The sequence below is a fragment of the Neofelis nebulosa genome, chromosome 7 (assembly GCF_028018385.1).
Source record: "Neofelis nebulosa isolate mNeoNeb1 chromosome 7, mNeoNeb1.pri, whole genome shotgun sequence".
NCBI lineage: Eukaryota > Metazoa > Chordata > Mammalia > Carnivora > Felidae > Neofelis > Neofelis nebulosa.
Genome location: NC_080788.1, coordinates 77,767,769 through 77,783,655, shown reverse-complemented (window position 1 = coordinate 77,783,655; position 15,887 = coordinate 77,767,769). Strand labels below are relative to the sequence as shown.

Genomic DNA, 15,887 nt, shown 5'->3' with positions numbered 1-15,887 from the left:
TAGCTTTTGTCTATATTTTCTTTATTGCACATTTGTTTTTTCTTTTATTGTCCTCAGCTCTTATATTTATTACTTCTTCCATTTTACTTTCTTTAATTTTGAGGTGCTAATGCTTTCCTACCTATAAGGTAGTAAATTTGCCTCTGATCTCTGTTTTATCTACATTTCATAAGATTTAATACACTGCATCATCATTCATATTGAACACTGCATCATCATTCATATTCAGCTTAAAATAACTTAGAATTTTGGACTTGAGCTCTTCTTTGACTCATGGATTACTTACAAATATATGTTATTCTGTCCAGGGAATTTTTCTAGTTGTATTTTTGTCATTTGTTCTAGTTTAATAACATCATGATCATAGAATAAAATCTGTATTACCTCAATCTTTTCAGTTCTGTTGAACAACTTCGTGCCAGCAAATGGACAATTTAGGTAAATGTATAAGATTATAAAACAATTGTGAATTCTGTCATCATGTGTATGTGTGTGTGTGTGCGCGTGTGTGTGTGTGTGTGAGTGTGTCCCAATTAGGACATATTGTTAACTATAAACTCTAATCTCATATATGCTTAAATATTTTGGTCTGTGTATTAGTCATTGACAGAGGTGTATTAACATCTTCCACTATAATAGTGGATTTGTTTCTTTTTATTTTTAGTTTTGCAAATTTCTACTTTGTATGTTTTCAAGCTATGATTTTGGTCGTATGCAGATTTAAAATTATGATATATTATATTGGATTAGCCCCTTAATTATTATGAAGTATCTCTTCTTACTTTTAATATTTCTTGCCTTAAAGTTTATTCTAACATCAGTATAGCTAAACAAGCTTACTTTTGTTTAGAATTTGTATCATACAATATATTTTCATTAATTGATTTTTAACCTCTGTGTCCTTATATTTGAAGTGTTTATCTCATAAGAAAAATATAGGTTTTTTTTAATCCAAACAAAATGATCTTTACTTACAATATTTATTCATTTACATAAAATATAAGTACAGTTTGGTTTAGATCTACCCTATCACTATTTTTTTTCTATTTAGTCCATCTGCTTCATGTACTTTTTCTTTCTTAACCTCTGGATAAAAGAAAAAAAATTATTAGTTCTTTTGTGTTTTGAAATAACATATAGATTATTCATTCTTTTACTATTCTTGTAGTGGTTATGGTAGATATTAGAACAAGTATCACTGAGTTATTACAAACTAACAAAATATGTATTCTTACTACTTTCCTGATACCATCTGGAAGCAGAGAACTTCAAAAGACAGTTATCTCTCTTGCCTTTTATGTTATTTTGGTCAAACTTTAGTTCTACATACAAGCTTCTCAAAATGTATTTTACTCTAATTTTTTAAAGAACATATTTTTGGATATAGAAATCTTAGCTGACAGTTATTTTCTAGAAATATCACCTAATTTTTTTCTGGCTTTCATCATTTCTTCTAAAAGTCAACTATCATTCTGATATTCCTTTAAAAGCAATGTGTTCTTTTTTACTTTTTCTTATTTGAATGCTTCTCCTTTTTTTTTTTTTTGCCTTTTATTCTTAACAGTTTTACTATAATGTGCTTAGTGTATTTTTTTATATTTATCCTGCCTGAGACTTGGTAAGCTTTTTGAATGGCTGAATTTGTATCTTGTTCAAATCTTGAAAATTGTCAATTATTTGCTCTCTGAATTTTGCCTCTGATACATGTTTTCCCATCTCTTTCTGGGATTCCAATTATAATTATATTAAGACTTTTTAGTATCCCCATGTGTCTCATAATGTTTTATTTTTTAATTTTACTTTTTATTTTTTCTCTCTGCAACTAGTATTTTCTATGACCTATTTTTGAAATATCTCATCCTGCGTTCTGCTTTGTACAATCTGTTATTAAATTCATCTTCTGAATTCTTTAGTTCTATGTAATATTTTCCAGCTATGGACTTTCCATTTTATTATTTGTATAGATTTCTACTTTACTGAAGTTATATATTTTTATTGATTTTTTTCCTCATATATTTCTTAATTTTTGATATTTCAGTCACAATTCTTGTCTGCCAGCTCCAATATCCGGATCATATATAGGTCTGCTTCTAGTGTGTGCTTTGCTTTCATTATCAATATGTCTTCTTTCCTCCTTGAATGCCTAGTAATATTCTATTATTTTCCAGAAATGACCCACAAAAGAATTATAAGGGCAGTAGATAATATTATCTTCCATCAGGAAGAGTTCCTTCTGCTTTTGTAAGGTGGTATCAGGAGTTGATTATAGCAATGTAATCAAGAAACTGAGCTGGTACAAGCTCAGTGATTGAAGATTTAATGATAATGAGTCTACTTCTGATTCATCCCATTCTTCTGGTGTGACCTTCTCATGTTTTGACAGAGATTGTTGGGTATTTGTTTCTTTCGTCGTAAAACAACACAGATGATTGAGCTCTCTCACAGTTTACAAAATGCATGTTCCCCACAAAGTTTCAAAATCTGGTAGATGTAATGAGCATGAATCCAGCAACGTACTTGAGTCCACCCACTTTCCTAACAGGTCATGTTGCTCAATAGCTAATGCAAAAGATTTCACTCCACCTTTTGGCTTGATTCCTCTATTCCCTGTGCATCCTAAAAATCCAGAAAACACACATTTGTTAAAACTTGTTGTGTACCTAAGGCCCCTTAAATTTCCAATTGTTGTTCCAGCCGTATTTGATATCTAAAAGCTTTCCTGATTTTTTCCCGATTTTTCTTCCCTCTAGTAGAGGCTCCCTGACCAGTCTAAGTACAAACCTCATTCACTTTCAATATTTCCAAATTGACATAGAGAAAACAATGGCTAGCAATCATCATTTCACCCTGGAAAGGTGCTCTACTCTCTATAATTTCACTTTATCTTAACTGTTTTCAAAGCCCAATAATACCTTAAAAATAGGATTCTTTCAATTTCTCCAATTTTTTTCTAGTTGTGGAGACCATTGGCCTGCCATTATAATTTGCTATATCCTTCCCAGAAGTAGAAGTCCTTGGAGACTTCTCAAAAGTTAAAAGAAGCATTACTAGTAAGTACCCAGTAATAATAACTACTCTTGAAAAGCAAAGAGATATAATCATTCTAAATGTTATAAGCATTCTTTTTAAAATCAGAAATAAGGGGGCACCTGGGTGGCTCAGTTCACAAACATCCGACTCTTGATTTCAGCTCAGGTCATGATCTCACAGTTCATGAGACCTAGCCCCGCATAGGGCTCCTTGCTGACAGTGAGGAGCCTCCTTGGGATTCTCTCTCTCTCTCCCTCACTCTCTACCCCTCCCCTGCTTGACCTTTCTCTCCACTCCCCCTCTCTCTCAAAATAAATAAATAAACTTAAGAAAATAATGTTTAAAATCAGCAATAAGGTGGAAAAGAAGCCCAGTATAGTATCATCTATTCAACACTGAAAGAGATGTCCTAGCAAAATTGTAAGAAAGAAAAATAAATTTCAAGCAAAAGGACTATAAATGAACCAGAACACTGCCATCATTTACAGAAAAAAAAAAAATTGGCTACATAAGAAAACACAAAAGGATATAAAGGCAAAATATTAGAACTAATGAGAAAGCTCTTCATTTTTCCTACAAATCATTAACTCATGAAAATTTTCATATATTGAATTCCCATAAACTAGTAACAAGCAATCAGAAAGCATAACCTTAAAAAAGATGCTATTTGACATTGAATTTTGGTCCTTATACACGAGATATTATTAGAATAGATCTCCCACCAAACTTGTAAAAGCTATATGATATGTAAGATACTGCTTTTCAAAAGCATTGAAGAATCCCTATGAGCAAAAAATGGAGAGGCCATTATCGTTGACCGAAGATAGGCATTACAGGAGGTCAACATTTATTCTAGATTTTTTCCCGAAGATATACTCCAATTCACTCAGTAGAAAACACCTTATCAGAAAGCAATGATCTCTAAGGGAGAAGGAAAATAGGTTGGAGTTTGAGACAACCAAACTGACTGCAACTTGAGGAGCAAATTCCCAGAGAAGGAACCACAGAAAAGTGAGCTCCAAAATCTGATCTCAAATTCTTCTGGGCTCACTGGCTGCCATCCAAACAATGCATACATATGCTGAGGGACATCACAAAAAAAAAAAAAAAAAAAACAGCAAAAAACAGCAGGTCATAAGGAGAAAAAAGACCCAGTATCTCCACATCTAACATTTATTTATTTCACATGACAGCCAATGTAAGCGTTATTGATGTTAAGATTTGACAAACTTCATTTTAAGTTTTTTATCACATTATTCTTTATACTTTTGAAATTGTTGGAAAATATTTACAACATTTGGATTTAGGAGTTCTGTTAAAGTTGTAAAGTCATCACTGCTCTTACCACAAGGACTCAAATGCCAAGCCTACTGATGTTGGTCAATATCATATGTTCCTATATAAGTGAAAGATAATTCTTGTCACTAAAGATTCTCAAGTTTAAGAATTGTTGGGTCTTCCTTTGTATAATAAAACCTATCCACAATTCATCACATTGAAGAGTGTAGCTTTCATGTAGTTCAAGGAAGGCACATCTGACAAAGATGAACAAAAACACATTCAGTAAAATTTGAGGACAATGGTTGTGACTCAGAGCTTTGACACAAATGATATATGTGTAAAAGGACAAAATTGCCAGAATACAAATACATATTTTTGGCATTTTGATTATATTTCCTAAATGCTTTACTTGATTATTTTAAAAAATAGTAGTAGGCTCAAATTTACCCACAACAAGTATTTGGCACAGGATGACACCAATTAACTTTGAAGCAAGTCTAACATGTATATAATCTGTCCACACAGAATAATGTCTAAAACATCTGGTTCCAGACAGAATGTAGTTAAAGACCATAAACTTTGTGTGCAAGACTGTCTGTAAGAGGATCTGGTGTATAGCAATTAAAAAATCACATGATACCTTGAAATGGATGGAAAATTAAAATATGGAGTCATAAATGACAACTGGAAAAGGAAGTAATATCTGCACACTAATCACACCCTACACCCTCAGGTGAGTCAATTTCATTAATATACTAATGTGTTTTGGATGTGCTTTTTGTAGTCAGTACACATTTTAATGGTATTTTAGCAACCATATTCCATGACAACAAACCCATTAATTAATCATGTCATTCACCTACTGAAAACTCTTCAATAATCCAACTTCAACTTTCTAGTAAATGAATTTCAAAGTTTGTAGCACATCATTCAAGACTAACCTAACTTTTAAATATGATCTCCCATTGTCCTCTGAATTTTCTTTTTGCTACAGCAAACAAACTACTCAAGTCAAAATTGTTCCTGAGCCCCCTATACTTTGCTAACACTTCTCCTAACACTCCTCCTAACACTAGCCAATGTTATTCCCTTTCCTCCCATGACCACCTAGGCTTATGCCTTTTAACCATCCTCCATGTCTCAGTCTCTCCCATTCCAAATTATTGTACAACCCTACTGGCAAATTCAATTGAATTGTACAATTCAATCATATCACTCTCATTCGAAAATCTGAAAATGGCCATCTCAGACTTAGAAAAATTTCTATCTTTTTTTTTTTTTAGATTCCACAGAAAAGTAAGATCATATAGTATTTATCTTCATCTTTTATAATGGATCCAATGACATCTGGTCCAAGACGCCTTTCTGTTCTGTAATTAGACTTGTTTTTCTACCTCGGAAATTCACACAACTCAAGTACAGTACCTGAAAATGATATTTAGTATAGTTTATGAAATGAATTAATTTTAAGTAAAGCCCTACAGAGATGAATTTGTAGCTCTTATCAGCTTTGTCTTAAAATTAGAATTAAGCATAATTTCATTCCTCTCTTTCCACTCAATGGAAAACGGAAAAACAAAATCTCTATATTTATGTTACCTTGAAAAATTAAAAGTTAACTTTAATCCAATTACTAATTTTCTAATTTCTTCCATCCCTCTGGAAATTAATTTGTTAATACGTCATGAATCAGTAATATATTAGTAAGAGGGGTGCCTGGGTGGGGTTGGTCAGTAGAGCGTCCTACTTTGGCTCAGGTAATGATTTTGTGGTTCACGAGTTTGAGACTTGCATAGGGCTCTGGGCTGATAGCTCTGAGTCTGGAGCTGCTTCAGATTCTGTGTCTCCCTCTATCTCTGCCCCTGCCCCACTAGCATGTGTGCTCGCTCTCTCTCTCTCTCTCTCTCAAAAATAAACATTAAAAATTCTTTTAATAATATGTTAGTAAAAGACCATGTGTTTTATAATCTTTGGAACATAATTATAGAGTATTAATCTTATCTCTTGGAGAGAATCCTGTTGAATTTTAGGACTGTCTTATGTTTTTGGTTGACCTTGACTTTTTAAAAATACTTTGAAAAGCATATCTATCTAAATTATTCCTATTGAAATCCATAGGAAGCAATAATAGATTTCAGAAAATGGGTAAAATTTAAATGTCTCATCATGTACATCATCAGGCAGCATTGTTGCTACATACACTGTACCCTTTTTGTTCAAATTTGCTTTTGTTCAAGGAAAGGAAAAAAAGAGAAACCCCATGCACCTTGTTGCTCTGTGAATTCTCCAGCTTGCAAGTGTCTGAGAAGCTGCCAGAACCTTTGATTTGTTTTGTAATCTTTAAGCTCTTTAAAAGGACCTTGACATTCTGCTTACCTTCTTCATTTCAGGTACCTATTAAACATCAGACTTTAATGATTTTCTAACTATAACTGCAAAATTACTTTGCTCATTTTTCTGATGTCACAGCCTTTATCACACAATTCTTCCCTTTCCTTATTTGCTCTAGGGTGACATTGAGGGCACGGACATCAAAATCCTTTTTTGTTTTCTATCCGATTCCCTGGACACACAATGCTCCTTCCAGCATCCTTATGTTCCCTCAAATTCACAAAGCTTCCCCCCTGACTGTAAGTCATCACCAAAGGGAAAAAAAAAAAAAAAAAACATTTGGTGAACTGATTTTCTCTCTTACACACAGTACATACAAAGCACCTCATTCTATCTTGGTGTGGCCTAGTAAACTGCAGAGACGTGATGGTCACTGAGGAGCTTCCACACTATGCAGTTCTGATTCCTTCACCCTTTTACTTGCACTCTAAGGAAAATAATCTCTAGGATGAAGGAATCTTATAAGCATTTCAAATTGAAGTCCCTCTTCCCCCTGCATTCCCACCACTACAACCTACCTTGTCAGTGTCACCCGATGCTCATCCAACAACCCTTCTCTGAAATCACTTTCACACAAATCTCTTACTCATCCATCGGACCTTTAAAAGAAACCGTTTGAATTTAGTAAGCTCTTTTCATATATTTCTCATCCTCTCTGGGAAAGGATTTTATTGATCCATGAATGTCATGACATTTCCAAGATGATGGCAGTTATAGAATTTTTAACATGGGCAAGACTTGGTTTGGGACAAGACAGATGACAAATGGGGAACTGGTGATGATATACCTTATATACTACAAAATATTAGGGTAGAAGAGAGCACATGTGTATATGCCAGGAAGGTTCAGTAATAGATCAGCCCTTGAAATAAAACTTAGTTAAGAATGAAGCAGTGAGGAAAACAAGAGTATCTATTCTTAAGAGAAAAATAAAACACCCATTAAAATTGCAAGTGAAACTTCCGATTTGGACCATATATTTTATTTATGTCAGCGAGCAATAATTATGGTGGAATGTGTTTTCACACTATATATAATTAATTTGCACATAGGTAATTATTTTGTACACTCTATTTCTATATAGTAAGAAAACAGGGGATTTGTAAATAAGGACAGTGAAATAATACATTAAATTATGGCAAAGACATTTATTTTAGGATACTTTGATGCCTAAGATAAATAGAAAAAAAGAGGAAAAAGAAGTGAGATGAGAGATTGGAAGTTTACTCAAGACACTAGAAAGGGGCTGAAAAATTGGGGGTTGTTAAACATAGGAGGGAAAGCTTACATTTATAAAGAGTTTTTTTCCCCCAGGAAAAAATGAAAATAAAATTATTCCTGACTATTGTTTATTCAAAGGTTTATTGAACTTAACTTTACAGCATTTGGATAAAGAGTTTTTAAATGCCTATCGTTCATGAGCCTAAGAAGCAAAAACTCCTTTTCCTAGGATAATAAGTCAGGTGTCTGCCATTGACAGAGACTGGCCGCTAGATTTCCTTGCAATGCAGTTTAGTTAGGTCATTCTGAAAATTATCTGTCCTTCTCATGTCTATCAGTAAAGAATTCTCAAACAAGAGGTCAAAGAGTTAGTAATTTTCAGTGAATAAGCGGTTCCAGCAATGAAGCAAAAAAGAAAAAGTGGGGAGTAGGGAGCAAAAGGAAAGAATACCACTCTAATAAATGCAGCCCTGTAGCTCAATGAGACTCCTACCTAAATGAGAGTTAATCAGCATTTTCTAAATGCCACAATATAGAAAAATTTCTTATCAATTTTTGATCACAGTACAGATATCAAAGCAATGTCTCGGTTACTGACTGGTTTTAGACAGTGAGTATGTTCCATCATAATCTAGTGACCATTTACCTATTTCTATTTTCAACTTTGAAATAAAGTAACATATGCTATGTGATATCAAGGCCCAGGGTTAAAATTTTAATTTATTAAGGTAAATTTTAAGGTAAACTGCTTAAATAAACAAAAAAATATATACTTTTTAATAGGTTTCTCAATTTGTTTTAGAACCTTATTACACTAATGAAAACTTCATGAAGTGACCAAGAGATAGCTTGGGAGAGAAAGACACTCTTGAGTTAGGTTTTGGGAGAAGGCTTCAAAATTTCATTCAAATAGTGACTAGCTGTGAGAGAACTATTAATGTAGTTTGACAAAAATTCACTGAATATATACTATGTTTGGAGAATGTAGTAGTGTTTTATAACATACAAAGATGACTAAACCTGGTTCCCAGACTTCAAGATGATAAGATAGTAGGCTTTTGTCATGGGATCAATCAAATTGCCTTGCCTTTTTTCTGATGTTTATAGAGCATTTATCTAGCAAATTATAAGAGATAGGAGCAGGTACTTCCCATTGCAGGTGTTATGAAAAAATCCATACTGTAAGCATTGAAGTATTAATATGAACTAGAAAGCAGTCATATTGCAAAACTACAAGTGTATTATTTCTAGGGAATCAACAAATCCTACACAAAGGATATTTATTGTCTAAGCAATGGTCCCTTTGTAAACTCTACATATTTAAATTCTTAAGAGTTATTATTAATCCAAGTCTAGCTTTCCTGTCAATTCCCAAACTGAACAATTTATCCGGTGGGGATGGGGGGAAAGGTGGCCAGCTTGACAGGGCAGAATTCTATCCAGTAAAAATGTCTTTTTCAAGCATTTACTTAGTCAACTAGAAGCTCAGTACCTCTGTGAAAAGTGCCAGAGCAAGTCCAGTTTGTCCAGGATGGGCAAGGTAAAATTTATGCTCTCATCTGATAGAATGGAAAAGGCAGAGATGAACAACTTAGCCAGGCAAATCTAGCAATTTTTTTTTTAATTTTTCATATTTTTTTAAGAGACAGTGAGTGAGAGCCAGGGGAGGGGCAGAGGGAGAGGGGAGAGAGAAAATCTTAAGTAGGCTTCACTTCCAGCATGGAGCCCAAGCTCTATCTCACAACCCTGAGATTAGACCTGAGCCAAAATCAAGACTCAGATGCTTAACCGACTGAGCCACCCAGGTGCCCCAAATCTATCAATTTCTGAAGCAAGATATCCACCATTGAATTTCTGTGTTTCTATATCCAAAAGACCCTCATCATTCAGATTGTCTTTGTGTGTGGTGATGGGGCTTGAGGGACAGTTGTTTTCCAGCTGCATGGCTCACTTAAATATGTGTTGACCAGTCATCCGTACAGACAGAATCATTGTTATATCCAAAACCCAAATGTTAGCACTTCCAATCAATGCGATTGAGTAGAATCAGGGATGCAGCTTATTCTCCCCTAATTTTTCTCTATTTATAGACTCACTCAGTGACAGGTCTGATGCACAGGAGTGGGCTCTTACTCAACACATCTGCTCCCCATGTGTTGCTGAGTCACACATACTTTTTCGTTACCAAAAGTAACAAATATTTATTTTCTCCTTGACAGTCTCACAGAGTTGTTTGCAGCAGGGGGAAAAACAAGTGAGATTCCTTTCAGCTTTGCTCATAAAAAGATCACTAGTGTTGTCTCTGTCTCCACTACTAAGAGAGTTGTGGAAACCTTGGAATGTGTCCAGAATAGAGCAATGGAAATGCTTTGTCAAGAAGGTCTATGAGATCTAAAAGAATTGATATTGGCCTAGAAATAAAATTGTGTGCAATTACAGATTAAATCTTGCAGGTAAATAATGTATATATTAGATTCGTCTACATCCGAGTTTTGTCTAAAACAAATATTTACAAACCCAGGAGAGGCTTCAGGGAACAGTTGAAATCCTCCCTCAAACATAATATCCGTGTTGATCATTAATTCTTGTATAAGCCTGGGACAGAATCAGGCACTATTTTCTAAAGGTAATGACAAAAAAGTACATTTTTCCTGTGACAGTGTCAGAGGGAAGAAGTGCAAACCTAGAATTTTCTGGATTTTTTTATTTGCAATTTTCTATGTAATTCTTTCAATGGAAAATTACAACTTTGGACTTACACATAAAACCATGTCTGACCTAGAAGACAAGGAGTAAAAAGAACAGACAAGCCTATATAATTTCTCTAAATCAGGTTTATAACTGAACTACAATTGTAGCCATATCTTTAGTCTTCTCAAAAGTCTTATAAATGAATGTCATCCGGATTTGATTGACTGATCTTTGTTTCACACCCTTCATAAAGTAGCCTGAAATAGCTTCTGGAAAACACTGCAAACTTGCTGAGTTTTAGCAGTCATCAACTTTATATTGTCATAATTTACTGTGGCTGAGTTATAATTAGGTTTCCTTATTAACTATAAAAGCTCCAGAAATAAAAGTTCACAAATCATGTTGTTGCCATCTTATCTTGCAACAACCTCCTCTTAAAAAAAGACAACACCTCAGGGCACCTGGGTGGCTCAGTGAGTTGGGTGTCCCACTTCGGCTCAGGTCATGATCTCACAGTCTGTGGGTTTGAGCCCCACTTCGGGTTCTGTGCTGACAGCTCAGAGTCTGGAGCCTGCTTCGGATTCTGTCTCCCTCTCTCTCTGCCCCTCCCCTACTCATGTTCTATCTCTCTGTCTCTCAAAACCAAATAAACGTTGAAAAATAATTTTTTCAAAAGGACAACACCTCTAATTCACCATCATTAAGGATCCTCACTTAGACATTTTATACACTAAGAAGACTGACTTCATAGTGCAAGAGTGAATCTGCCTTTTCTTTAAACTGGCTTATTTGCTATCTTAATTGCACATGGGTAAAATCACAAACATTCACAGGATAGGCTCTACAAAGACATATTTGCTGGTATAATGATCACTTTCCTTATATAATCTTGTAATGCGCTTAGCATGGTTACATATATTTAGGGGAAAAAAAATCCTTCTATCAAGGTGGCCTAAATAAAAAAAAAAAAAAAAATGTTAGCTGACTTGAACATCAGCGGCTGCTTCATGACCTTGATTGCGTTTAGATCACCTATATTCCCCTTGCTTCAGAAGAACCCACATTATGCTAATAACCCTACTTCCCAAAATATCTAACCCTCTCACATCTAGTTAAGCTAGTGCTGTACCAAAAGCATAGATCACCCAAGTGCTCAGGTGCTTACGGGAAATGCACCCTTCCCAATAAGTCATTTTGGCTTGCCACTGCAAGTGTTCATGCATAAAACATACAAACTAGTTCAAGAATTTCTATGAAAATACGTGCCTCAGAATTTTTTCCATGATTTTAAAGCCATATATTTTAAATTGTACACCCAATGTAATTACAAGACATAGACCATTTTGAAATATATTTAAAACTTTAAGGAATTAGTTTTCTACTTATGGTTTTCCTAATGCAATCTGTTATTTATCTTTCAAAACAATTAAGTGAGATTTTTAAATTCCTTTTACTTTTTTATACATAAAATTGACTTTCTGCTTAAATGTAAATTCCCTGTGGGACAGGAAATTCAGTCTCAAAATCTAATCTGTTTTCTAGTCTTAAAAATCATCTGACAGCTCTCCAAATGCAAAGTACACATACATTTTGAAAGTTAACCTTCTGGGAATATAAATAGAACAGGTAGAAGCACCTTACTGTCTCATTGTATGTGTGGGAATGGCATAAATTGATTCAAAATCTATTAAGATTAATCTTTCAAAACTAATACTTTGTAGTTCGAAGGTTACTGAGATAGGTCCCCCTGACATGTTTTATCATATCTCAAAAGTCTCTTAAGGACTCACATATTATCTGATGTTTATCTAGGTTATTGGCTCATTCTATTCATAGCCAATCCAAGCTATTTCTTGTCAGTCAGAAACCGGTAAAACTTCAAATACCATTCAAGAATATTTCTCCAGTAATGTAAATATCCCAGTGGCCATGCAGTAGTAAATTTTTGAAAACAGTCCATTGTATTTAAAAGTGCCTATTTTCATAGAAAGACTTTCAGGTGAATGACTAAATTCATGGTACCATATCTCTGCAAGCTAACTATTAGGAAACGTTTAATACTAGGCAAAATATAGTGTCTTTAAATATATGTCAATTCAAGAAATATGATGTGGACAGAAAAGTAAATGTGGAATGAATGTGAAAATAAAGGCAGCCAATATGGATAACCCAGGTCCCAAATATTTTTCTCAAGAATAGAATTTTGGCAGAATTCCAGATTATAATTTCATTTTGCATTCATAAAGAAATTTTTAAAAATGATAACAGATTCCCTTTTTTTTTCCCTAATAAAACATCCATATAATTATTTGTGCCTCAAATGAGATTCTGGTAATTGGTGAAGACCTTAAAAAGCATGTGGAAGGAAAATTTGATTCTTTAACTTTATCATTGTTACATCTCACAAAATTAAATTAATAATAAGCCTGTAACAATCTATGCTTTCACAAAGGTAGAGAAGGACATTTATTGGCAGGGCAATTATCACTAGGAAGTGGCTATGTTACTAATATTTCCTGAATGTCATAGAAACTTAGAAACAAACAGAAAAATATTAAGATCTCTCTTCCGGAGATTTTGCTTTGTCTTGTTTTCATTCATTAAAGTAATCCAGATCTCATCATGATTTCATTATTTTATCCTTAAACATTATCCATTCCTTCTTCCAGGGAATGATGAATGCTCCTCAGAGGTGAGTTCCCGAAACCTTGTGTCAACATGGATAGAAGAGTATGTCTAGCTGACCCACTGAGTAGGGACACTGCACTCAGCCATGACATAGACTGTAGAGATCAATTTCTTATCTTAAAACAAAACAAAACAAAACAAAACAAAACAAAACAAAACAAAACAAAACATACTCCTGATGTTCACTGCAGGTACCAGAAGCAAATTTCAGGGAGAGTGAGACTTAAACCATCTTTTACGGAATAATGAGGTTTTGGTTAGTAGCCATCTGAGATTAGAAAGTGGTATTCACAGGAAAAACACCATCTGGTTAAAATAATGAAACAATTTTAGAAATAAAGAATGTCAAGGAAGATCTTTTATCTGGCTATTGTAAGTATTCTAAAAAATCTTTAATGTCTAGATTACTAAGCAACGGCATATACCTCTGGAGTAAAAGTATTTCACACCAATTACATTCTATCAGGTCTGTAGTTAATGTATTTACATATTCTGTGCCTATCCAGTTAATCATTTCTAACTTATCTTATGTGGTATTCTTTTGAAATACATTCAGGAATCAAAATAAAATATTTTCAAAAGAAAGATCTAATAAGCAAATGAGTAAACTCTAACAGCAGGAGCTCTATTTGAGTTTGTTTCCCTTTAGTCAGGGAAAACTTGTAAAAATGTTTAAGTAAATAAAACATTTAGCAAACATAGTAAAAAATCACTGACCTATTGGTAAGCCCTTATTTAGGAGTATAAGACTTTTAAAAAGGAACAGGAAAGGAAGAGGAAGTAGAAGATGGAGGACAAAGATTTTTATAGCAATAATCAGAGCTAGTAAATTACATTCCAAACTTGTACTCTAAGGGAAAAGTGAATCTCACAATATTTTTATTAATTCTATGTTCAAACATCTGATCAAAGTTAAACCTTGGGGTGGGTAGACGAAAAAAGGATGTGAAAACACAAGAAGAAAATCCAAACGGTAAGTTATTGTTGATATAATTCATCTAAAATCTCAGTCATGTTAAGACCTCAATTCAGTAAGAAATGTTATCTCTGGTTAAGAGTAGATTGGCCCAGCCTAGTATCACAGATAAGGAAATCGAGGCTCACCAAAGATCTTAAGTAAATAAATGACAGAATTGGATTTTATTATACAGTATTAGGATTGGAAATCAACCAAGCTCCCCTGATAGAAGTCAAATCTTCCTACGAATCTTATAACTTAGTACAGAAAACTGTGAATCATTACATGTTGATTGTCTTCCTATGATTCTTATTGCTTAGTATAGAAAACTGTGAATCATTAAATGTTGATTGACAAAAATACCTAGAATCCCCAGAGACACCATTTGAACTTCAAGGAAATTAAATGATTTATCCCACAATATTTAACTAGACCTCCTCCCTAACTCCTACAACCTAAGATCTCATTTTTTTTTCATTACATAAGATACCCCTCTCAAGGAAGTTAAAAAACAACAATAACAACAACAACAACAACAACAAAAAATGAACCTTTCAGATTCCTGGCCCTAAGCATGTATTCTGCTCTCTGCCCTTGTTAGCCATACTTCTTTTTAGCCATACTACTTTTCTCTCTGCTTGCCCCTCTGCACTGCATCTAGAATTTATCTAGAAGCATTCACAGGGTATCCAATGAGGAACTCAATTTTTAAAGCAAGGAAGAGGCACATCTGTTCCCTGGTAGCTTTATGATTAGTTGACTTAAAAAAGGGCATTTCCTTTTTTGTTAAAGTTCTAACCATTTTAAAAAGTAAAAACAGGGGTGCATGGGTGGCTCAATCAGTTGAGCATCCGACTCTTGATTTTGGTTTAGGTCATGATCTCAGGGTTGTGGGCTTGAGCCCTGAGTCAGGCTCCATGCTCAGATTCTCTCTCTCTCTCCCTCTGCCCCTCTCCCCTGCTCGTGCGCGTGCGCTCTCTCTCTCTCTCTCTCTCTCTCTCTCTCTCAAATAAAAATAAATAAATAAATAAAGTAAAAATATACACCTTATAATAATTGTGTAACAGTGGGATGGGGAAGAAAAAATGTAGGAAAATATAGTGGCACTCTCTATTTTTTTTTTTTTTTTAATTTTTTTTTTCAACATTTTTAATTTTATTTTTGGGACAGAGAGAGACAGAGCATGAACGGGGGAGGGGCAGAGAGAGAGGGAGACACAGAATCGGAAACAGGCTCCAGGCTCCGAGCCATCAGCCCAGAGCCTGACGCGGGGCTCGAACTCACGGACCGCGAGATCGTGACCTGGCTGAAGTCGGACGCTTAACCGACTGCGCCACCCAGGCGCCCCGGCACTCTCTATTTTTATTTGCTAAATGTAGCAACCCAATTCACAAAAATGTAAACTCTTCACTGAATGTAACAGGGAGTATTCAAGGTAATTTGGATTTTATATTAGATACCACAGATGCTAAGTACACGCCCACTAGGTAATAATCTATTTAGGGAATAAACACCTTCAGTCTTTTTTAAACACTTGTATGTTTTATTTTATGACTAAATATTATCATTGAACTAAAATAATTTATACAGCTACAAACATGAAAACATTACCCGTGGATGTAATTCA

General features: G+C 34.3%; 1 long non-coding RNA gene across 1 annotated transcript; it reads right to left on the bottom strand.

Annotated features, from left to right (window-relative positions):
* Positions 1-1,562: 1,562 nt before the first annotated feature.
* Positions 1,563-9,706, bottom strand: LOC131517038 (uncharacterized). Its single transcript, XR_009264352.1, has 3 exons — positions 9,416-9,706; positions 7,221-7,301; positions 1,563-2,616 (listed from the first exon to the last, which is right to left on the bottom strand). It is a non-coding gene; the product is annotated as an uncharacterized LOC131517038 (long non-coding RNA).
* Positions 9,707-15,887: the final 6,181 nt, after the last annotated feature.